This window comes from Papilio xuthus, unplaced genomic scaffold, assembly GCF_000836235.2.
Source record: "Papilio xuthus unplaced genomic scaffold, Pxut_1.1 DF826938.1, whole genome shotgun sequence".
Lineage (NCBI taxonomy): Eukaryota > Metazoa > Arthropoda > Insecta > Lepidoptera > Papilionidae > Papilio > Papilio xuthus.
In genome coordinates this window covers 4,337,640-4,362,870 of record NW_013531711.1, presented here as the reverse complement: position 1 = coordinate 4,362,870, position 25,231 = coordinate 4,337,640, and the positions used below count along the sequence as shown (strand labels likewise).

At 32.6% G+C, this 25,231-nt stretch overlaps 1 non-coding gene across 1 annotated transcript; it reads right to left on the bottom strand.

Moving 5' to 3' along the window:
• Positions 1 to 15,077: 15,077 nt before the first annotated feature.
• Positions 15,078 to 15,149, bottom strand: TRNAM-CAU (transfer RNA methionine (anticodon CAU)). Its single transcript has one exon. It is a non-coding gene; the product is annotated as a tRNA-Met (tRNA).
• Between the last annotated feature and the right edge of the window lie 10,082 nt (positions 15,150 to 25,231).

Sequence of the window (25,231 nt, the reverse complement as noted above, 5' to 3'; positions counted from 1 at the left end):
TAGACTACAATAGAATAACTAATAGAGTTAAAACCATAATTTCAAATAGACAAAAACATATTTGTTTCGAATAACCACCAAAGAGTAGACTAACAAAGATTAGAATTATCGAATACGTTGTGCAAATAAAATTAATGTTATTCCAATAATAAATCCAAACAGAGCTCGCAATCTTATCTACATATTGATAAAATGGAATAAAGTTGAAGCCCGCGCTTGCTTCACGCGTTGTCAGCCTGAATAAACTTCCAAATCGATTCCGCAGCTGAGAGTGACACTCCTGGATAAGGTTTACACGCCGCGTCGCTTCCAGATTTGCATAAAGGAACGAAAGACAAACAACTATGTTTTAGATTACTCGATCTAGTGTGCATAGATCTTGCTCGTTGATATAAAATTATTAATTATAACATTAACATTATTAAGAATCAGTTCTTAATTTTAATATACGTTTTTGGTGAATACATGACGTCACGAAATTACTGGCACCAATATTTACATCAACGATACTCATATTTCTTTTGCGACATGTTTATTTTTTGTTCATAAAGATGACTCAATATTAACTGACAGAGAATTGTTGGGCTATCTCCAATTTAAATAGAAGCATTTATTAATTTCCTAGCAAACAGTACATCTCTTTGCCCTCTTAAAGAATTTTATATCTATTGTTTAAAAATATAGAAGCTTTGATCCTTTGTGCTGCTATGCATTTATTATTAACAGACTTTATACTTGAACCAACTTAAGTATAATTTATAAAGCTATTTGAGCGCAATTTATTTAACCTTTATACGGGTATCTTGAACTGCGTTGTTCTTTCTTTTTGAGCTGGATAATTATTTTAGTGAATGCTGGTATTTTAGCAGCATCGTGGACGATCGATCAAACAGCTGGTCGCGAGGCCACGTAATTTGATACACATTGGAATGTGGACACAAATAAAATCACTTAGCTCCACAGTGGCGTCCTGTGGAGAACATCTACTCACTCCATACACAGAGGAATAAAATGAACTTAGAAGCGCCCAAGATGAGTGATTAACGCTGTTTCAAACATACAAATCTTTGAGAAGCTGCTTGGACGTAGTATTGTTAATTATGATTTCGCGCTTTTTGAAATATACGTTGGAATAAATTAGAAGCCATAGGGATGTGATTAACGCGTTTTGTTTCTGTAACTTCGTCCCATTAAAAAAAATAATAAAGCTGACAGTTACAATTTGCAAGTGACGTCTTAAGCTTGTTAGTGAAACTCGACGACTCCTCGAAGCAAAGAAGTTTTTTCCTTTCAGTTAGTTTCGTTTGTTCGTTCTGTTGTAAATAATTCATTTTTCCTGTAGCTATGTTTTTTGTTTCGCTTGAACAAATTGTACTGTGTTGTTATTTTCTAGACATATTTTTCTTTAAATATCTATCCTTATTTATGGTAATTTGATTCGCATAATATGTACTTTCTACAATAATTCTTATTTTAGATTCTATGAGTATATAAAAAAACAATTATAATATTTACTACCTTATAATTAACAGATGTTTTGAGAATATAAATGGTATTTATTTTATTTCAAGAAATAGGAAAATATACTCCGGAGTACACTACATCAGTGGGCGTGACAACAAAAGAGAAATTTTAATAAAGAATTGGTATCATTTATCACAAGGAAACTAAAATAGTGGGTTATAAAAATTCAACGTACAAAAGCCTTGACGCTTTTACGGACGATTTTCAATTGTGAAAATACGTAGGAGTAAAATAGAGCGTGAAATTGTTCCGCGAATAGGTAGAATTTGTTTGTGAAAGCCGGTCGTATTGTAAAATTTAGATGTAATACGTCCTTTACCTGCTTATAGTGGTTTAGCGCCGCGTCGTATTTATCTTCGTAAGTGACTTCCACGTTGCGTTGTGCATTGTTTTATTTTGGTAGCAAAAATAAATGCGGTGACAAGAGCAACTCGATGTCTTTTTTTCATGCTCTCTGCATGAATTTGTTTTGGGAATAACATTATTTAGGGACTAATTAAAAGGGAGTCCTGTATCTGTGAATTTCGACGAAACACCTATACAAAACATGTAATATCTCTCTTTTTCATGCTATTTTCGTATATATGTTCGTTGTAGCTTAATATATTGTATAACATCCTCTCTTCGAATGTAATAAAATAAGATAAAATATTTAACAAATTTTGTATAAAGATATAACGTCCATCATGGCGAACGTCTGTAGTTGCTTTGGTACAAAGTAGGTTATATTTCTTTCCCACACTAAATGCTTATTGAATAAAAATACATAAAACAATATTGTACTTTAATATTAGATTTTTAGTATGTTTTTCACACACTCAAAAGTCGAGTTTAGCAAAAATTTAGATATTCGAGATCGTATGTACCGGTATTTCAATCCATCCATGCTGGATTTGTCCAAAACAATTGTAAACCAAAATAAATTTTGGTTACTGGTGATCATAAACCATTTATGTATTATTTGAGTTCAAGTATATGTATGTAAGTTCAATATTGTTTATAGTTTGTTTGTTTTTTTTTCTCTAGCACTTTCTTTATTAACGCGAATGTTGTGTTTGCCTGTAATTGAAATATGTTATAGCTTACTCTTTATCATGTAACCTATGTACTAAGTAAAATTGTATGTAACATATTTTGTTGGCATTCCTAAATAAATAAATAAATAAATAAATAAAAGTAAAATGAAATTTTATAAAATAAGAATTTTAAGTTCACTTAATATGTATGCGACACGGAACGATCCGTACACATCTTCTATATTATTAAGTGATTTGTAAGCTAAAGCTAAATGATAAACATTTATATGGCTAATTCATTCATAAAATTAGTCAGTGCAATAAATAACGGTATTTTAGGTTTAGTATATTCCTCGACACGTTGCGTTTTAACCGAGTTGCGACATATTTATCAACATAATAACTGAATATGTATTCTACTGCAGTGCTTAGTTCAACTTTGGTTTACAATTTGTATTAGCATCTTAGTTACTTCAAATTTCAACTCTCTGCAGTTAACATAAAGCTTATTTTAAATGTATATGGTAGTTAGTGAAATGGTTAGAACAGTCTCACGTTCGCAATGTGGCGCCGCGTGGTGGCGGATTGTAACAAGTACGTCGACGATGCTATTGCTTTTCGTGTTGTCTTGTGAAATGTTAATATTTATAATAAATATTGAAGATAGAAATAAATACTAGATTTGTAGTCACGGTGGCTTCACAAGTATGAGCATCTGCGCTTCGAATTGACATATTTATAATTTATATAAGTACCTATTGCCGGAGGAATTTTTCAGGAACATAAGTTTATTAAACAGTGCGTGAGGTCAATGTTAATATTCTAACCAGCATTATTTATAAATATATTTCTATTAAGTATCTGGGCTTAGTTCAAAAATTATAAACGTAACGTAGGCCATTGTTGTAACAATAAAGTAAATATTTTCATCCACAGCATTGGGAGAAAGTATAAAAAGGTGAAGTTGACAATTTTTTTTAAATTAAAGAAAATTCAGAAAGATATTCCGTTTGTTGAAATGGAAAGAACGTTGATTTCAAAATAATACAGGATTCGCTTGCACATCTGAAGATGAATAGAAAATATTTATGCAAATTAAACTACTCTGTGAAAATTACGTGAACAAGAACATTAAAATCATAGACGTTGTAGTTTATTATACAAAGCATCCTATTCTCTTACATCACAATGCGGTCGCATGATTAAGCATAACTAAAACGTATTCGAAATAATAATCACGATCGTCCCGCTGTTGAACTTATGCAAAGAGACAAGCATTAAATGAGTCGCTCGTCCCAAGTTCGGTGTTGCGATTATCTGCCGGCATTATCTTGGTCCGCACAACAATGAGTGACAACTCGTTAACTGCGCCACACTCTAACATCTTAATATCCTGATGAGTGGTCGTGTCAGCACAGCATGACGTATTCCCAACACTTAGTAATTATTTTTCGAGGCAGTGACAACTGAGCGGGTTGGCGCAGACCAGCTTGTTCAGAATTAATGATTACAAGTCTCTTAATGTGCGAATAAATATTTTATTCAACGAATAGAACGGTAAAATGTTTGTATAAGATTCTTGGAATTGTTAAGCAAAAATACAAATAATAAATTAATGTAACCTCAATAGCTAGTAATATAAGTACCGTGTGAAAATGAATAATAATAAAACGGCCGTTGATTATAATTTACTAAATAAAATTGTACAGTGTTCAACAAGCAAGCAAACAAGTAAGTTATACGGGGATAATATTATCTGACGGTCATGTCGTAGAAATGTTGGACTTGACACGCTTCTGTTTACTTGCCTGGGGAGTTTAATTTAAAACTTATACTCTGATACTAAAACAAACAAAATCACCAAGAAAACAAAAGAAAAATAATACAAATTAAGGTTTGAAAATGTTATTGCTTTGTGCAAAAATATGAAATACTCTAAAAGCTGTAGAGACATAAGTTATTTGTCACCGCTTCACTCTCGACACGCTTGGATGCACCGAAGAGTCGACATTGACAGGCGTCTCTACAGAGTTTAATGTAACTCAACCGGGCGGCAACGTCACCTCGATGCTCGTAGAAAGTCAACCTTTGCGATGGTCGAGTGAACAAAACAAAACAAGTCAGACACGTCAATGCCCACGCCTTTGGTACGGTAACCCGATACAAGCGGATACATTTAACACCGCGGAGAGGTTCGCAAGCGGTCGATGTCGCGTGAGTACACGGCATTAAGCGAAGCGATGAGCGATGCGGCGAGCCCGAAGGACGTTCGGCACACGTAAGTATACTGTCGCGGCCCTAATCTGACTTAAGACTACTACACGTCACGCACTTTACGTTCGTGCCTGATCCCACAACGTCCTACACAGTTTATGGTCTCGTAATAGAATTGTTACTGATGCTCACCATGCAATCGTTTTGTGCAACAAATGAAAACTGCTATTTTATTTACATCTTTTAAACATTTGTCTTGAGACCGGCAACAACCAGATATTTCCTTAGTCTTTCTACTAATACGGAGTAACTTCATATCGACATATAAAGTCTCTAAACAAAAAACGTAGAATTCGACATGTCATTGATTTTTGGATACGTTTATCATATTATTTATTGGTAATGTAAATTCGAAAAGATAACATTTCATTAGTTTATTTTTGAGATATAAAGATTACCTTCTGTATTTCGCTAACACAAATATAACCTTGATTTTGATTGATGAATTATTCGTATCTGAGCCATCGCTGTCCGCCACCATGTTCGATACCTTATCGACCATCCGCTCGCCCGTGTCTCGAAAGACGATACTTTAATATCCGATTCATTGTTCTGTTACAAATTTGTCAGTGATCTTTACATTAAACTTTTTCTCTTTTAAAACCTGAGATGGGTTCATAATCTCCAGCGCGGCCGGCGTTTGTGACTATATATTCGTCAACCAACGGCCAGACCACACATGTATAAATATTTTGTACCGCATAAAATCGTTAGATAACAGACAGGTAGAGAATTATCATTGGATAAGAGCTTAAAGTAACATATCTCCGGTTTCCTGTTTCCTGCTTAGCTTCTGGGTGTTCTAAAAGTATAATATGTAAAAATATGTTACAGATTTCTAAAGAAATTCAAACGGAGATAAAATAAGAATTTATTTGATAACTTAACTTTTTTATTCCACGTCACAAAGTTCACTGTTCGGATACTTATCGTAGCTTTTCTAATAAGCGACATCGATATAATTGCTAAAGAAAGGTATTTTGTTGACCTCGAATGCTTTCGGTACTTGCGTAGTTGTGAAGTAACCACCTAAATCTTTATCAAAAAAGGTTAAAAGCGCGTTGCCATTTGCCAACCTTTGGTGAGGATAAGGAAATGAAGAATTTCTTCTTCTCAGGAATGAGAACGCGAAGAAAAATATTTATTGGGACTGGGAAATACCTCTAATGTTCGTTGAATCATACTATTTTAAACATAGAGATATACTCGTAAAGCTTACAATGTTCTCCATAAATAACAAATTATAAAATATACTCAATAAAATGTAGGTACTTAGGCGACAAACGAACCGAATGAGTCACGGGTCAAATTACATCGGTTTTATTTTATTTTAAAGCCTTGGTCAGGTTGTTCTGCGGTTTTTGTTTACTTCGCAGAAAAAGGGCAAACATTGTGGATTAAACCATTTGACTTTGTGGATTACTCTGATACTTTACTGAACAATATTACACATACTTGGAGTTTTACATTTTATATCGCTTGATTTAATTAAATTTCTATTAGTTTATTTCACACTGTAGCGGCGGACATGTGGGTGTTTTATTGCTGTTGCTATTTAACTAGATGTCGCCCGCGACTCCGTCGACGTGGAACGAAAAAACTAATTAGTTCCCGGCAATCATTCGAATTTTTCTCACCTTTTCAACCTTCCCTAGACCTCCACGAACATTTCAAGACCAAGATAAGATAAATCCGTCCAGCCATTCTCGAGTTTTAGCGAGACTAACGAACAGCAATTCATTTTTATATATAGAAGATTAAAATAATTGTTATTTATCCACTCAAGCTAAAATGTATTTCCTAAGCTTGAAGTATGTTGGATGACACTTTCATGAAGCATATATATATATTTTCATTGTGCTTTCTCTAAAATCTAGATTAGAATATTCTTAGTCCGCCATTTTGTATTTTTTTGCAATTATAATTTAAAAAGATATAATATAAATATTACTTAGTCAGTGGAGTTGTTAAATTCAAGGACTAATAATGTTTTTCGTCTGTCACGCAAGGTGCGCGCCCCGGGCCCTTTCACTGACGATGGGCAGCGTTTGCGGTAACCAAGTTTCACGATAATTTGCCCTAATTTACGTAATTCGGCATAATTTCCATAAGAAGAGCATGTTCCACTCGATTTAACGTTATTATGAGTTTTCAGAAATTCATCTTCGATCTAATTTCATCTAGCCCCGAGCATTAAACATGATAACGGTTTCAGTTATTATTGTGTATTTCATCAAAACATACCAAAGTAGCAACTTAAATATAACTTAAACGAGTGATTAGTGTGTAAAATATAGTTGCCGCCCGCGAGTCCATCCGTACCGTTGCATACCGTTCGAATCGAAACATTAGCATTAATAATATTTGTAAGATTAGGTACAAATTTACACAAATCAAAATTTATCTTAAAATTATTTTGCTTTACTTTTTACTTAGATAAGATGTGTTTGAGTAAGATGTGAGTGAATAAATTTCACTTTATCACAATCTTGCCTCTTAAATCTACATGCAATTAAAAATTTGGGTGTGCCAGGGAGTCCTTTTATCATCAAACATTTTTAGCAGTAAAAGCAAAGAATGCATTGCTTTAATTTGCAAGACCTTAAAAAACATTATAAAAATTTACATCATGTAAATAACTATTCAATTTATAAGATAAGTAAAATCCCAGCATTTTACAGGTTCTGCAGTAAGGTAAGACGCGTGTCCGTCAAACACGTAGCGTTTAAACGGCCTGGTATAATTTTATTATACGTCGCGATGCCTTATTTGGATTGGTCTTGAATGATTCAATTAATTAACATGATTGTTGCGCGTAAAGAAATTATCCTTTCACGGCTTCGGTATAAATGATTGCATTGAAGCCACACCGGAGCACGCTCGTTATCTTTTCAGTCTCGTATTTTATTCAAAATTTGGGAGATCAAGGAAAATATAATACTGTAAATAATGTTTAACTCCAATCACTATTAAAAGGCCTAGTAATTAAATTTGAATTAGTTGTATTGCTTCTAAAAGCAGTGAACGATAAAAAATTAAGCAAAAATACCTCGAATTGACTAATTTTTTGAACTGTTTTATTTAATTTTGAACTTTTTGAGCTGTTCAGTATGAAAAGTTTTTTTTTTTATTTTACTAATATTTCAATGTAATAACCACACCATTTAAAATGATATTTTTACCTTTTATTTCTGTACAAATAAATTGTTGTATATCATAATGGGACCGTCGCGTCATCTTCAAGTGATAGTCTGAGACAGGTGTTGGAAACATTTGTCAGTGGTGGCTAAATTAGGAAGCATTGGTAACAAGAATTATTGTTTGGTAATTACAAAACGAGCTGCTGAAGTGTTTGGTCTGAGTGCGGAAGATATATGGAAATTTATATAATCTATTTCTGCTGCTACATTAGATGCTAGAGATTGTTATTATGTTGACAAAGTTCAAACAATTGAAACTTATTTTCATTCTCTTATATTTTAAATAATATTATTCGGATAATTTTCTTAGTTTATTAAATATATTATAGATAAAAAGTAATTTATATTACAAAGTAAAAGTGTTTAAAACAGGAAATTTGTCTGTATACTTTAATAAGACCGATGTATTTGAATAATAAAAATAAACATAAAATACGAAGACTACACTTTCTTGTTAATCACCTACTTCGGTAATTTTACTTAACAAGCCAAGAGAATGAAACGATATTTAAAATATCATAAAATGTTTTCATTGAATATTTTATCATTTTTCCGGCTTAAATGTAAAGACTAATAAATTAAACGATTTAACTGCACTCTCAACAGTAAATCCTTTTAGGGATAATGTACAAAAAACAAAGGAGCATCGAGGCACTCGGAGAAATTAGCGACAAGTAAGAATATGAAAACGTAGCGATGTAAAAAGAGAATAAATTTTTTCAAGCTGCATCTCTATAGACTTTCTCATTACTTACTGCAGAAAAAAATAAAACAAAAAGGAGACTTCAATATTTCAAAAGGATCCATTTTTAATTCTTACCTAGAAGAAAAGCAGCCATGTACCTATCTAAAATGTATTCGACTGTATTTTTAAGTTTTATTTCCGATCTTTCATCATAGTCATATTTTTAAATTGTTACATTGTTATAACATGAAAATGTTTACAATCTATGTTTAATAATAAATATTTCACCGTATTTGGATGTACAAATAAATAATATATTAGTAACTATTTTTTACAGTATAGAACGATTCGGTATTTAGTTGAATACCTTATGGGATCTGTGGTAAAGTAGCGTGCGACCGACATCGTATCGATATGATTGTAATGAACCTCTCTAAAGTTGATTAGTCTTTAGCTTTACGGACTCGGTAAGTTCATCAGATAACGAGTGCATTTGTTGCGTGTGAAACTAGAATTCCATTTTGCACGAACTCTTAGCGTAGCTTCGAGACGGCTCTCAAACTCGAAGCCGACCCGATAAATCATTATTCGTTTAAAACATTCTAACGCTTCATTTTCCCGATCAAGCTATAAGATGCCGTCCCTAGCGAAGTACTTTCTTAACAGCTCTTTTGTAATAAATTGTACGGAATGTTGTGTTACGACTCCAATAATACGAATCAGATTAAGTGGAAGGTGTATTGCCTTTTGTTTAACGTTCACGGCATTACTCTGAGTCGTAATTGATGTCTGCTGTAAGTACCGCACCCACACCCTATAGCTCACCGGCCGCCACGCAGCGCCTGTGACTCAAAGCGCACTGTTACAATATTTATTACGATATCCTTATATCGATTCTATGGTTTGCTTTTATCACAATTTATACTGACCACCTTCGTCCGAATTCTGATTTCCTGAAGAGATCGTATCTTCAACAAAAGGAGTTTGTTCGAGACTTTACAATTTGTTCAATAAAAAATTACATTTTTCTCATAGACTTTACCAAGTCTTGTAAGATTGAATTAGAGTCTAAAATCGTTTGAACATAAATGGTATGGATTTATAACGGAAGCTGCTAAGCCAGTCGAGTTTGGGATGTGCCCGAGGGAGGCATTGGAACAAGATTCACGGGCGATGCCACGCTAAAGGTTAGTTAATGGCAAATCCCATTCCTCGCGTTTACTTAAAGCTGGGGACACGTGGGAACAAAAGGGTATGTAATTCATTTTGGCACATATTTTGGCAATTAACTTTATTGTTTGAATAAGCATAGTTTTATGCTATGGGAATATATATGAATATACTATTGTGGCAGGACTTCAAGAAAAAATACCACATATACTTCTAGCCCTAGAAAAGTTACGAGTATAATGCTATTATCGATCAATGAATGCGTTATAATGTCTTAACTTTAAATAAAATTCAGTCAAATATAAAGATTTTAAGAAAATAGAAATAAATCCGTCCCATTTCGAAATAAAAACGACCTCAAAAGAGCCTTGTTGATTGATACCAAAGCTGTTTGCGTTTTTATAACGGTGAAGTTGTATGCAGTCGTTTTATAACTGTCGAATTCCACCGGCAACGGATTACGATGAGGCGTTGAGTTACTGAATGGACGATGGCAACAAATAGTGTAGTAATTCCAAAGAGTTTTGAATACAGTCCAATACTATTTCGGTCTCGAATGCTGATCTTTGGCTTTTGTTTTGTTTTGTTGTCAGATCGCTAGTGGATAGAATGGTGGTTTCAATGTAGGCACGGAGACATAAAAGGAATTGTTCCAATATCTTGAATGTAACGAGGCTAAGATTTATGTTTCGTTTTAAATGTAACTTTTAATATTGTCTGTTATAAATTTAACAAAAAGGTTACAGGTGGAATTTAATACCATCTATACATTTGACTTATAAAATTGTAAAACAATAACCGCTGTGATTTCTATATTTACGGTGATCGAGTGATATGCAGAGAATTACTATTTGCGGAAAGTCCGGGAAGCGGAGAGGATTCTATAATCATCCATGCATTAACAAATAAATATTTTACATTTTCTATAAGGGCTACGAGTCCATATTGTCAATTATATAACATTCAGATTTATATTGTTGCGTCACTTCACTTGAAGTATATTCTATGTCGGGTGCCTCTGTATCTCAATAATGAATGCATTGTCCGTCAGCTCGCAGCGATCACGCTGAAGACTATTTTTGTTCAAAACCTGTCGGCGTCTGTCACGGAAAAGGGCGTAGTGGAGACGCTATTAGTCGTCAATTTTTTTTTTTAATATAAAAATATAAGTGGTAACTTGTTTAAGAAATAAACAATCTTTAATCATCAATTTTGCAAAACTAACACAAACAGACTGATATTCCTTTAAATTGTTGTCATTAATTTCTACGTAAAGATTTGTAATGACTGATCGTATTGGTTCGAAAAAGAACGGTCGGTAAATAATGAGTGAATTTATTACAGAATTTGTTAAACTTGTGGTTGTTAAATTCTCCTCAACGACGCTTACATTTTTAAGAGAACATGCAGATTAACTACCATTGTTCTCCTTAACCAGTGCGTTACAAATGCGTGTTTAATTACCCATAATTTTAGCAATGTACAAAATTATAAGGACCGGTCCTCGAAAGAATTCTAAGCAATTATCATTCGCCAGATATCGAAATACTAGTGTTTTGATTATTTAAATGCCTTATTTTTTTTGTATTAGCATAAGGTGACAATAAAGCAAGCGGCCATCGGAATAGCAAAGTGACCACAATTCATAGATATCCGCATTTAAGGTTCGTTTTTATTTTTAATCAACATCGGAGAGGATGCACCGATGAAGATATTTCCTCTAGCTAGGCGTCCCTTTCCTGCTAAATCGACATTTATTTCCCATCAGTTTTTATCAAATCATTATTGGAAATACTACCATTGTTAAATTATTTGTGTTCATCATCTGTACAATAATATGAATACGCGTCACTTTTGAGATAAAAGAAGTCAATTTGTCGATTTTTTTTATAAAATTTCGATTAAACAAAATGAGTTCTATGAAATAATTGTAAGCCGTATGAATATTGATACATTGTATACGTGTAGGTGATGGTTAAAATTGAGTTTTTAATATACAAATAATTACTATTTTATTATTATTAACATACAACTCTTTAGTTCTTCTGTTCTTCTATGCGCCAACATGAATGAAGACACATTTGCCAACGACAGAGGATCCTGCGGAGTTATTTGATTTATTCCGAGCTCAGACTATTGAAAACTTGCATCAGGGATCCTTTATTAATAGTAATCATCTTGCCGCTACGTACGGGTTACTTAATTGCTTTTTTAATCACCGTACTCTCAAGTTATAAAGTGGAATCGTTTTTGTTAAAGTAATTCAATTTGTTTTTGAATTAATTTACAATTTACTGGTCGTTATTTTAGCGCATTTGTTTTGCAAAAATGTATCTCCATCTATATATATTTGATGTGGACTCATCATGTCGTAGAATGGTGTGAAAACAAAGGGGCCAGCTGAAAACCAGCGCAGGATTGGTCAAGCCCACCCTGCACCAGCTGAGCTGGCCACCTTTTTTTTTGCCACATCCCCAATTTATTTAATTTAACTTGTTTTTTTTAGTTTTTTTGGTTGTTTGTGGCAATAAATAAATATTCATTCATCTATAAATATTCATTCATAGACTAGTAATAGATCAGGTACCAATAGTATAAGGTAGAAGATGAAAAATTTCTTTAGGATATGAAAGTATACTTAAATGATATCGTACTAATATTATAAATGCGAATGTTTAGATGGATGGATGTTTGTTAAAAGGTATCTCTAAAACGGCTTAACGGATCTCAATGAAATTTGGTATAGATTTGAGTATAGTCTGAAAGAACGCATAGGCTATTAATTAATTTTTTTTTATTCCGCGCGGACCGAGTTGCGTGCCACAGATTATAATAGTATATTTGCTATTAATTTTACAAGTTAAGCATCTATAGATGTATGTATTTACAAGATAGACATCAGTTCGGAGACCTTATGACCGCACGACATAATGATGTGGTTAGAAGCAAGTACGACCTAGGTCGTCTGATCACGTTTGTAAACATGATTGATTTGGCCTAATGTAACCTGGGGCATAGGCCCTGAGCGACGGCGGTTGCTTGTGACCTTTATCTTGATATTATTGTGCATTTCTGATAACATATTCTCAGATATAGATTCAAAATTCAACAATTTAAGTTATTACAAAATTAATATCTTCGTAAATTAATACGGAAAAAAATGTTGTTTCTTCCCTTTAGGATCATTGGCAGAATATTTATATTTCGTTAACGAAGAAAGCGAAAAGTGCATAAAAAGTTCTTTACATACAAATTTCATCTTAACCAAAATTTATGAATACAGTAAAACAACCAATTTAAAACAAATTAAAAGATTTACTTCAAAGAATTTTATAACTAATTAATGCAGAATCTCTCTCACCTTTGTTTGACTTTGTTGAAGGGCCAGTGACCTTCTACGTCTATAATACTAACTCTCTAAATTGATGTGTGAGTTACTGTTTCCAATTAATTATTCAAGAATGTTTATACAGTGTATGTTATACTCTAGTACAGGGAATTAATCTAAATACACCTTCACAAAATGTAACAGATTATAGTAGTATAAGAAACGTTATAATGTTATTTAGTTATTTTTTTGATATAAATAAAATATTATTTACAATCCTGCGTTCTACGGTTTCAACAAGATACGTTTGGTAAATTCTAACACACATGGAAACACGTCCTATTTTGTATTCGCGGTTGCACTCTCGCGACTATAGACCTACCAAGAAATCGATCTATGGGCCCCCATGCTTCGACATTAGTCGGCGCGTCGTGCTGTCGCGTCGCTTCCAAGATCTTGCAATTTGTAAAATATTTGGAATAGAACAGTCGGCGGCCACCAACGAACCTCCAAAGAAACACGGCCCCCGCGGCCGGCGAACATGTTACACAATCAATAACCTTTTTTAGCGAACAATCCCCGATGGTATTATATCGTTTATGGACTTGAAAACTGTTTTAGAGCTTTTGAGAAAAGATCTTTTTCTGTTAAGCTTAATGCAGATCGATAACGTATTTGTAATTTGCTCACAAAGCTACGTATAAAAACTTCATTTCATAAATAATTTGCTGTTTATTTGCCAATACAATTCAGTAGAAAAAGTATTCAATTATTCCAAGTCGTTTTTTTCACGAATGCTTTAAATAACAAAGTAAACACGTGAACTAATTGTCAACCATAAAGTTTAAAGCATGCGCTGTGTAATGAAAACATGTGAAAAAAGTTAATCACATGTCTACACGTTCTCGACTGATGCATAAAATGCGGCAATGTAAAACACCCGGCTATTAAATTGAGCCATATTTATCAAGCTCGTCATGGTAACAATTCGCCAATGCTTATAAGAATGAGCCATAATAGTACGCCAACGCCATAACGGACATCGTTCGACATGTTAAGCGCACAGCTTGTTAGTCGATCCACTTTCATGTAAGTATGAGTCCGAAGAGAAAAAAAAAACAGGGCTTTTTATACTACAAAACTGTGTGTCGCGGGTGGTCGCAACTCAGACATTTCAATAATGACGGGCTCTCTGACGTAATGTGGCCGCTCTTTACAAAACAGATACGAAAAAAATGAATTGCGGGAACCGAGTGTAATACATACAAGACAAATACAATAATATTCTTAGACCCGTACTTCCATGAAATTCATTACGTAATCCCAACACAATAGAAATACGAAGTCGTAAAACATTATTAGCTTGCTCTAATAAACTCGCCGACCTCACTAAAAGCGGTACGATCAGGTAACCGAAAGTATTTATGGGAAAATTATGTTTGTTGTATGCAGATATTTTTGCCGTCCCAATATTTGCTTAACGGCATGATTGCTTTGTGCTTAAGAATTTTTCTGTGCATCCTCTCCTCCGTCGATTAAAGGTAGGCACCGCATATGCAATTGCGTATGTCTATGGGCAACGGTCACTTCGCTATTTCAGATATAAAAAAATATAGTTTCGAATGTTGGCGTGAATGTTTGTGTTTAAGAATTTAGGTTCGAATGTTGGTGGCAGAATCAGTGACCTCTTCATAAGTAAGCTTAGATTTTTTCAAAATAGAATCGTTTGATAATTTTGTCTTTGAATGATCTTTCCTCATCGCGTCTTTTAAATAAATACACAATAATATGATGTAATAATAATTTGCTAACTTTTATTTTTGTCTTACTTGATTTAAAGACTTCTAGTAATTGAAAAATAAATAACACAAAAAGAATACTAGCAGAGCGTGGTTTCGATCCACGGACCTCTGGGTTATGGGCCCAGCACGCTTCCACTGCGCCACTCTGCTCTTGACTTCGACGCTGAAATTACATTACGTATTCGTAGATGAAAAGAGTAAGAAATTTCATGTTATAACCACGCTTATTGCCTTTTAAAGAAAAATTAATGGAAAAAAACTTTAATTGCGTATGTTTACGACAGGAATTTGAAACAGATCAACTTAAATGCATTATATTTGCTTGTTTCAATTTATCAAATAACCAAGTGTTTGTTGAAATTAACAATTGTGGTCCAATAACATTCATAGATAATTTACGACCGGCTTTGAGTTGTTGTTTCAAATGTCTGTCGATTTCACAGCGGAACGTTTTAGGTTGATCCGAAGTAGTTGTTATTTGGCGTCTTTGTTCAGAGCAATTTAAGTGTAAAAAATTATTTACATTGTTCAAAGGAAGAATAACATCCGAAGTGATTTTCAATAATTGATCATCTTTATAGAAAAACAAATCTTTATGTTGCTTTCAGTAAATATTAAGGCATCATTTTATTTAGAGGAATCATCTATAATATAATATTTAATATTTTAGAATTTTATTGCCCTATGTTTTTAATTTGAAGAATAGAATGGAATAACGTTGGTTCAAACACTAACAGCTACTTTCCATTGAATGCTGTTTCATCATAATCGTATAAATAGATGATTCACTGTATTTTATATCAAACTAGAATTTAATAAATTATTAAATCAATTTCGATGCTTATATTCTGCGATTTAATTAAATTTCACTATTGTACTTTTTTAACATGAATTCTAAATACTGATGTTTTTTTATTAAATTCCAACTGTTTTGAAATTCTAAAGTCTTAATTCTTGTTCCCGAGGCCTTGGTACACAAGGCAACCTAAATCATCCACACGCCACAATCGCGTTGCGCGCGTTTCGTACCCATAACGTAAAATTGTCGACGAGAGTCGTCTATTCGATAAGTACCGGCATAGCGAATACATGACAAGTGGATAGTATTCCTCCGCCAGTTTTTCTGACTGACAAACAGGTGACGATCTATGTGTACTGTCTTTGGCGATGACAGATATAAATATACATAGGCAATGGACTACGAAGCTTTATTGCATTGTATTTCATAAGTCGCTTAGCTACTAATAATCGCTGTGTCCAAGATTTACTTCGCCATGTGTAATTTTTGTTTCATAGCCGAGGTGTATTATGTACGTTATCTGATACATCTTATGAGTCAGTTGGGGAGGTTTTTTTGCAGCTGACATACGCTCCAGCTTTGTTTAGACTGTATTAGTTACTGAGCAGATGTCATGTTACCCTGCGGCGTTATACTTAAACAACATTATAAATTGCAAAAGAAAAAATAAATAACTTTGAATTACACTGTCAATGCCAAACAAATAATAATGTAAATAACAATCTTTTGAGGAGACAAGAACTGTTTCTTTTAGTTGAAAGTTAAAACAAAAGAAAATAAGATATTAAGTCGACATAAAAATATCTTTGCCTAAAGTTTAAATGTAATTTACTATGTTTCGCCTTAAGGCATGCGTGTGCATTAAAGGTTAATTAATCTCAAAACTGTGTACATGTAAATCCCCAAGCAATTTAGAATTCTATTCCCACGTACATTTTATAGGTTAGTTTTTCTTAGTGAACGGATTAAAGTATGGTCGCTCCATAAATCTGTGGATTAAACTAACCTATCAGGAGATTGCAATCTCGGCGTCTACTGCTCGCTATCAATAATTGTACCGATATCCGCATCCTTGGGACGAGATTGAAAAATATTTAGGACGCTTAGAAACCTGTTATAAAATTTCTATCGAGCTCTATAACATATTACTATTAATATCGAAGATGAATCCGAGCTTATGTGTTGTATATTTTTAGATATATCCTTTGGTGAAATTAATTGAAATAAATCTTTAAAGATTTATGTTTTTTCTGTTACATTTCCTGACTTAAATAAGAATGTTGTTTGTTCACTTAAAGGTGCTTTAATGCATATTTTTCATATTAATTTTTACTCATAAGCTTCAGTAAACTGCTGACTTAAAAAGTGTTCGTCTGTAAGGTCTTTATCCGATGGGTCGACAGATCGATACCATCGGGGCAAAATTCAAATGCAATGTCAGACGTGGACGTGGGACGCTGATGCCCCCGACTATGGTAATGTGTGCACGTACCGAAAAAAACTATGTTTTGACTTACTTAAAATGTTCTACGTCAACCAGAAATAACAGAATTAATTCCATACGAAAGAGATAATACATTATTTTTATTAATATAGCGGCCGCCGGCGACTCCGTTTGCGCGGAATTAAAAAAAACATAATCAGTAGCCTATGTGATCTTCCAAACTATGTTCTCTATATATGCCGAATTTCATCGAGATTCGTTCAACCGTTCTGGAGATACCTTCAAACATCCAACCATCCATCTAAGCATTCGCATTTATAATATTAGTAAGATTCTGAAAGTTGAAACTTGTGATAAAGATCACACGTATGATATTCGTCAAGCTACACTATTGATTTAACCTTTATGACTATTTTACAACTAAAGTATTAAAACATTTTATAGTGTTTGTATTCGGACAGATATTGTTTTCAGAACAATACAACATTTGTTTACCTTTTCTGTTATTTTATTGACTTTAAAGCAATTTGAAGTCTCTCATAGCGATCAATTTATAGTTTGACGTAAGTTTATTGTAAGCAAAATAATATATTATGGACTATAAAATGGTCTCCTTGAACAATTCATGTTCCGTCCGTAAATTCGATTGGCATATTGAAATAAATTGCTTGTAATCTTATACCCAAACAACCAGAAAACAACCGAATGAGCAATATCAGGTTACCTCTGAGCGGACTCACTTTTGCTTTTTTTTGTAATCTTTGTCTTTCGATTTCAAAAGCAATTCCAACATATTTATGGGCATTGATAACATCGTATTCTGCGTTCCTTTTTTGTGATCGTAAATCATCATTTTAGCATTAGCCTCTAATACGGATTAATTAGAAATATAAATGTAAATTATTGCTTTCTAAAACATTTTATGATTTTTGATCTCTATATGGAAGTCAATAACTGGTATTAGTTTCATTAATTATGATCTTTTACGGCGGCAATTTGGTTTTATTGCTATTGGAACATTTACTATTCGAGAACTGAAACACACGGCTCCGACGGATTGTAAAGAAATGATTATAGTGGACTATAATCCTGAGTAATAAAGAACGCTGGCCAAAATTAAGTTGAAACGTAACAGCATAATTTTCTAATCACCAATCTAATAGCTTTAATAGTCGAACTATAAATATGAATAAACACAATCACCAAATTTTTTAATTAAATTATTAATTGTTAGTTCAATAATTAAGCTATTTTATTGCCCCGTTTCACTACTATTGAATTTCTTAATTTAATAGATATTTTGATTGATGTAATATCGTAATTATATTAAGATTTAATTAATCTCCTAAACTATTGCATTGAATAATTGAACGAAAATTAATTTCTTTCATTTTTTGTTTAACTAAATATTAACAAATTGAAAACTTAAATAAAATCAAATACTTTAAATAAGGTAAATGGCGGCCGACAATAAGCTTGTCAGCGACTGGCCTTTGAACTGTCAAGCTGTTGAAGGAAGCGGGGCAATTACATTGAAAATTCCCGCAAAGCTATCTTTAAGAAAAATAATACAACTCTCGAGTGAGCTGACACAAGAAGCTTATTAGCACGCTTGTCAGAAGGTCCAAGCGATACTTTGCTTTTAGTACAAATATACCCTTAAAAATTAATTAAAACAACATATTTACACTTCCCTAACATCTCTTTTAAATCTGATAAGGAAGTAGGACCTAAATTATTAGATATATATGATATTACGAGTAAAAGCACAATGACCCAAAAATAAACAACTAACATGAAACCACCCAAAAACAAACAACTAAAGTAAAATTGACAATAAACCGCAATCTATGACTAAAGAAGCATAGAGTAGTCAAAGAAAGAAAACATTATAAATGCAAATATTTGGACGTAGGGATAGACGGATGGATAGATGGATATTTTTAGAAGGTGTCTCCAGAACGGCTACATGGGTCTTGCTGAAATTTAACATAGATGTAAAACACACCCGAGTAGAATAGGCACATAGGCTGCTAATTAAGCTTTTTTTGATTCCGCGCAGACGGAGTCGCGGGCGACAGCTAGTGTTGTATAAAATGAAGTACTAACAATTCTAAACCACGGACGTTGTTCAAAGTTTACTGAAATAGATATGCTTGTGGTATAAACAAATGGTGTTAAGCCATTACGAAATCATAGAAAGTCTTAAAGTACGATGAATCAGTGAAGCCATGGAAGTATGGAGAGAATTTTAGACCGTGATTGGTCAGCTGTATGTAGGAGGTACGTTGAAAGCCACACTAAACCCATTAAGATATCAAATTACCCACAACGCCCAAACTACGGATCGTGTGACTAATTGGCATTAAAGGTGCTGTTATGTCTTAATTAAATTATACTTATAATTCGTTATAATTCTGTTTCGGTCGAAGAATTTTACTACGTTACAAATTTTATACAATGGAGCAATTTCTGAGGCGAATGGGAAATAGATTGTGTTCATTAGGAAGTTTTTACATGGTCGAAGGATAAAAACGAATGGAACCCAATTGGACCCCAGTGGAACCCGTTGTCATGTCATGTGACCACAAATATTCAACAAACAAAAGAAACATATTATGTCAAGGGAACCCTGCTTTTCTGCTACTTTGAGCTACGGTTGCGAGAATGCAATTTGCCCTAGTGACCCTCAGTTTTCCAAAAAAACCTGTAATTTTAATAATCAGAAGAAAAAGAAGGGAAGATAAGCGCTCAAAATGCTAGAGTGCCTATTTTGAAAGTATTGTTTGTAACTAGATTTTATTGCTTCTCATAAAGTAGGATAGTTTTGCTAACGCGTCCATGTGAATAACCAAGGAAAATAAGGATTACCTCAACCGTTAAATTTACGACTCGTCCCAAGGAAAGCCATGTCCTCCGAAGATCTCTTTTTATAATTTATTTGATTTGTTACGGCCGCACGTCCCTTCTGTTGTCGTGAATGTAATATGTATCTGCTAGCCCTCGGATTAAATAATAAATTCTTAAGATAGCTTAACGAAAAACAAAGATATTTATTTCGTAAAAATAACTGCATTGTAGTACTTGTAGGTGAATTATAAAATAAAATATTCATGTTAACTTTGATTTTAAATGAATCTTGGTTGGGATTGTTTTGATTAGAATTGTACGATGTTCATTTGTTAATTGTGTCTGTGACCTGTAGCAGAAAATATTGACAAGTTGTGATCGTGATTTTGAAATTAAAAAAAATCTCTAAATTCACTTTATGAAGTAATTGATTACGGCAATATTACAAAGTTACATAATATCATGTATTTTGTCAAGTGGACTTCGTATCTCCATCATAATGACGCGGCCACGTCCAATCTTTTCGGATGGGAACTGTGCTCACAGTCTGTAAAATTTATGGAAATTGCATTTCCACATTATGTCCGACAAGAGGGTGAATTCTAAGTTGGGAAAAAAACGTTTTCTTTTACAGTACTGGTTACAATGCACTTTTTTATAATATTACTTCTTTAAAACATCAATAATTCGGTCCGTTAACAATTATTAAATCAGTATTTTTTTAAATATTAGTAAAGTTGTTGTCTTTCGATTAATTAAGTCTGTTGAAAGCCAGTCCGTCCAGTAAATTATAATTATTTTTCTACTTACTTCAGGTTGAGAATATTTCTAAATGCAATTTAAAATGTAAAAGAAAGTTGTTTAGTAAATAAACCATGACTAACTTATTAAACTTTGCCGCTGAAGAGAAATATATTCTGGAAAAGGTAAAAAATTAACAAGGAAGTATTACGGCGTTGCAATCCCTTTAAAGTTATAACAGGATCATAAACACAAAGATCCTTGGGGCCAGCTACGAAGTAATAAAAGGAAACTTCATTAAAGTTAGCCCAAGATAGGGACCAAGTAATACTGGACTTGGCAGCTACCGGCGTACTCGACACTTGTGATACAACGTAGATGCTCTAAAAGATCAAAGTTCAACGTATTCAGTAAAGACTCCCATTATTTCAGTACAAATACATTTATCGAAAACTTTCTGTTGCGTTTCTCTTAGTTTTATTACGGTCCCTCACTATTACCATTTTGTAATTTTCCTCGCTGCCTATTACGAGACTTTTTACAACTTTGTAATGTGAGTTTTGTTGTAAAATAATAAGATAAGGCATTTTACTGTAAAATAAAATTTTATATTATAAATGTACATATTTAGACAAGATTCTAAAAAAAAAAACTAGCAACTATTGCAAAATCTAATACTAATATTAAATATAAAACAACACAGAATATAATGATTATTTTACAGGAGTAATGTTAAACAAATTTCAAAAAAATAAATTTATTTTTCACCAGCCAGTATTTGAGTAAAGTTTACCCTTTGCAATCAAAAATGCAAAATGCTAGCTGTTTTGTTTATATTCTATGAATGCGGAAACTGTAAAATTCATTTCAGCAAAAATAATATGAAAAAGTCAAATAAGGAGAGATGGCTCTGTTCTTACTGCGGTGTTATAGTTCCATCTTCTTAACTGTACGTTCCTGGGCACAGAGTAATGCATCATGTCATGTTTATTTAGATGAAACTTTTACTTAAACTAAATATAAGCATAGTACAAATAAAAATGTTTAAATTAAAATTTGTGCGTTACTTTAACGTGATATAATCAAGTTACTGACTTAGGTGAATTATAGATATTTTTTTCATTAATAAAATTAACAAACAAAAAGTCATAAAGTGACTAGCTAGTGATTAGGCCCATTTCAGATATTAATACAAATAAAACATTTTGAAGACGTAAACCAAACGTAAACGAATTTAGTGCGCGTAATTATTGTTATTTAGTGATCTAAAATAAATTAAATTATGGATGCCAATGCATAACAGATAAATCGAAATAGCGATTGTTTTCGATGATTGTCGCCTCTGAAGTTTTATGACTCTGTGCAATAGTATGAGGAACAAAATGAGCGAAATAAAAATGCTGAGTCGAAAGGAAATAAAGGAAAGTATGCATTATTATAGTTTTAAATAGGACTGTTCAGGAGATTTCTCTTGGGTTTTAATTTTAGTAAATTGTCGATGTTAAATTAAATTTGGTTAGTGTATTCATACTTAGAATGCGACGGTCAAAATTCGATTCTCGGCTCGATGGTAAGCTAAAAATTTTATTCAATTAATAATTATATTAAATATTTAAATTAATTAAAATTTTGAATAAAATATACCTACTTACACATTTGAAACTAAGAAATTATATACGTACGCTTATTAGGACTATCTTTTGCATGATCGTAAAACTTATAGTGGACAATTTAAAAAAATCAGTGAACGGGAATAAACTGTTTTTGAAAATTCCGCTTCAATAATGGAATTTTAAACCAAGCTTTTCCTCGAACGAGAAGATAAGCATAATCCATGTGTAAACGGCTTATTTTACATCGGTTTTTGTATCAAAGGATATCTCAACTCGAGTAGTACAAGAGTATATTTTTAAACAACATTTTTTATATTTAAAAAAAAACATACGCATTTTGTTTTAAACATTCTGTTTGTGATATAAAATTACGTATTACTTTTATTTCACTTGCAGGTTTATTTTATATTCACTGTATAATTTAACCACTATTAATTTAATATAGAAATGAAGACAAGGAGTATTAATCTTACTTCATACTAATATTATAAATGCGAGTCTTTAGAGGGATGAATGGATAGATGGATAGATGGATAGATGGATGTTTGTTTGTAGGTATCTCCAGAACGGCTGAACAGATTTCGATTAAATTTGGCATACATAAAGAACATACTCTGGAGGAACACATTGGCTACTAATTATGTTTTTTTTTATTCCGCGCAAACGGAGTAGCGGGCGACAGCTAGTTAATAATAATTTTATCATAAAAAAGAAAAATACAAAACAAAAGAGCATCGTACAGAGTTGCATTTGCTGTCGACAAGAGCTTTTTGTTTGAACAACAAGAGACCTAATTAGAAGTAGCGAGATGTCCGAAGTAACTAACACACTTCCGAGTTATGTACTGTTTGTACGGAATGTATATAGCGTAAACTTGCACAACTAAACTAGATAAAGAAATAAGTTAGGCTTCGTGTCTAACTGAGTGTAGCAAGTACGTTTTAGCTTAAAAATCGCACACCGGGCGCGGATTTTTAACATATCATTTTTACTAAGATATGATTATGCGTTGGCCTTGTAAATGCAATCTTGACAAATAATAAAACACTCATATCAAAAACAGTTTTGTTCATACATATTTAAGGTTAAAACATCCACTTTTATAACTACTTTGACTTCCATAATATCAATCACCGGCTTTCAAAAGGTTAACAAAGGTGTTCAAACAAATAGTGTCCAACAGCATTTTTGGAGTAATACCATCATAGTCGTATATAGCTTTACCTTGGTATATAACACCTGAAATGATTTATTATGTGTCAAAAAAAGCATTCAAAAGTAATAATAACATCAACTTTGTATAACCCGAAGGGAATAATTATGAAGAATTAAACACTATTTAATTTTTTTATTTTGCGTTGTAGTGTTAAACACATTTTATAAATATTTATCAAATAAATCAGTGACCGTGATGTATAATTTCGTAAAAGATTTTGAATAATTATATGAAAATTTGTATTTCTGAGCTTTGGCTATGAATTAAAATAACGTATTAAATATCAACTTTAATTTAATCTTCTGACTAAAGCGAACAATGTCAATCATTTTAAAAATATTATTAAATTAAATTGTATTAAATTACATTATATGATTCTCAATTTATATAAAACTAACATTTTAAAGTATAATAAATATATAAAAAACGCTCGTTGCGAAAAACAATCACCGTAAATTTAAATTTATTGACAACTTTACAACAAATTAAGCGTTAGATGTCAATAACTATTGAAAAGTTCAAAACTATAAATAATGTTATATTGCTATATCATATAATGGCTTTTAGTAATAATTTTAACTTGCATGATTTTATTTAAAATCAAATAATATGTATACACATTTTATTGAAATTCAATCTCACTAATATTATAAATGCAAATGATTTGGATGGATGGATGTTTGAAGACATCTCCGGAATGGCTGAACGAATTTTGATAAATTTTGCACAAATGTAGAACATAACTGGAAGAACACATAGGCTATTTATTATGATTTTTTTAATCCGCGCGGACGGAGTCGCGTGCGACAGCTAGTATGTTCTATTGATACTTTATTGTCGCTCGATTCACAATTTTTATTTTTTTCTTATTACTTGTTACGATTCCTCAGGCCGATTTTAGAAAGAGCTGTGAGACCGGTCCTTCTCAACTTCAAAGATTCGCTAGTTACCTCCAATCGTACTCTCGGAGATAACAATGTTCGCAATTGACGGATTACGTCAATGTGGACATCATCTCAAATGTTACATAGATTTCTTTATATATAGACTGTAAACTGTAAAATTAATACAACCTTAACTATTTCAGAGGACATAGCACAAGTATTGAGAAAGCGTCTTCGTATCGTCATCAAAAAAAATGTTAAAATATGTATGAAATTACGAAAATATACCCATACTTTAGTTTTTTTGAATCTATTATAAAATAATTTAAATAAATCTAAAATGATTGATCACAATAAAATAAATTAAGATTTCGATAATTTGTTTTGTCGTAACGTCTATCTCGATAGCTATTGGTATTACAATTTTCAATCTTTGCCACAGGACCTTGACCTTTTGAAAGCGAATTCATTTTACGAGACCGCATTGAACCCTTCAGCATTGTCTACGTTCGCGTGGCTGTCATCGGCTGGCCATAAACTGTCGACAGACGGATCGCGTTTGCCAACAATATAAAGTCCCGTGCCTTCTGAAAAAGGAATAACGTCAACAAATAAGGGTTTATTCCTTTATTCTCCTTTATGGTTACTCCTTTTCACGTGAAAATTTATAGATGAAAATCTAGAT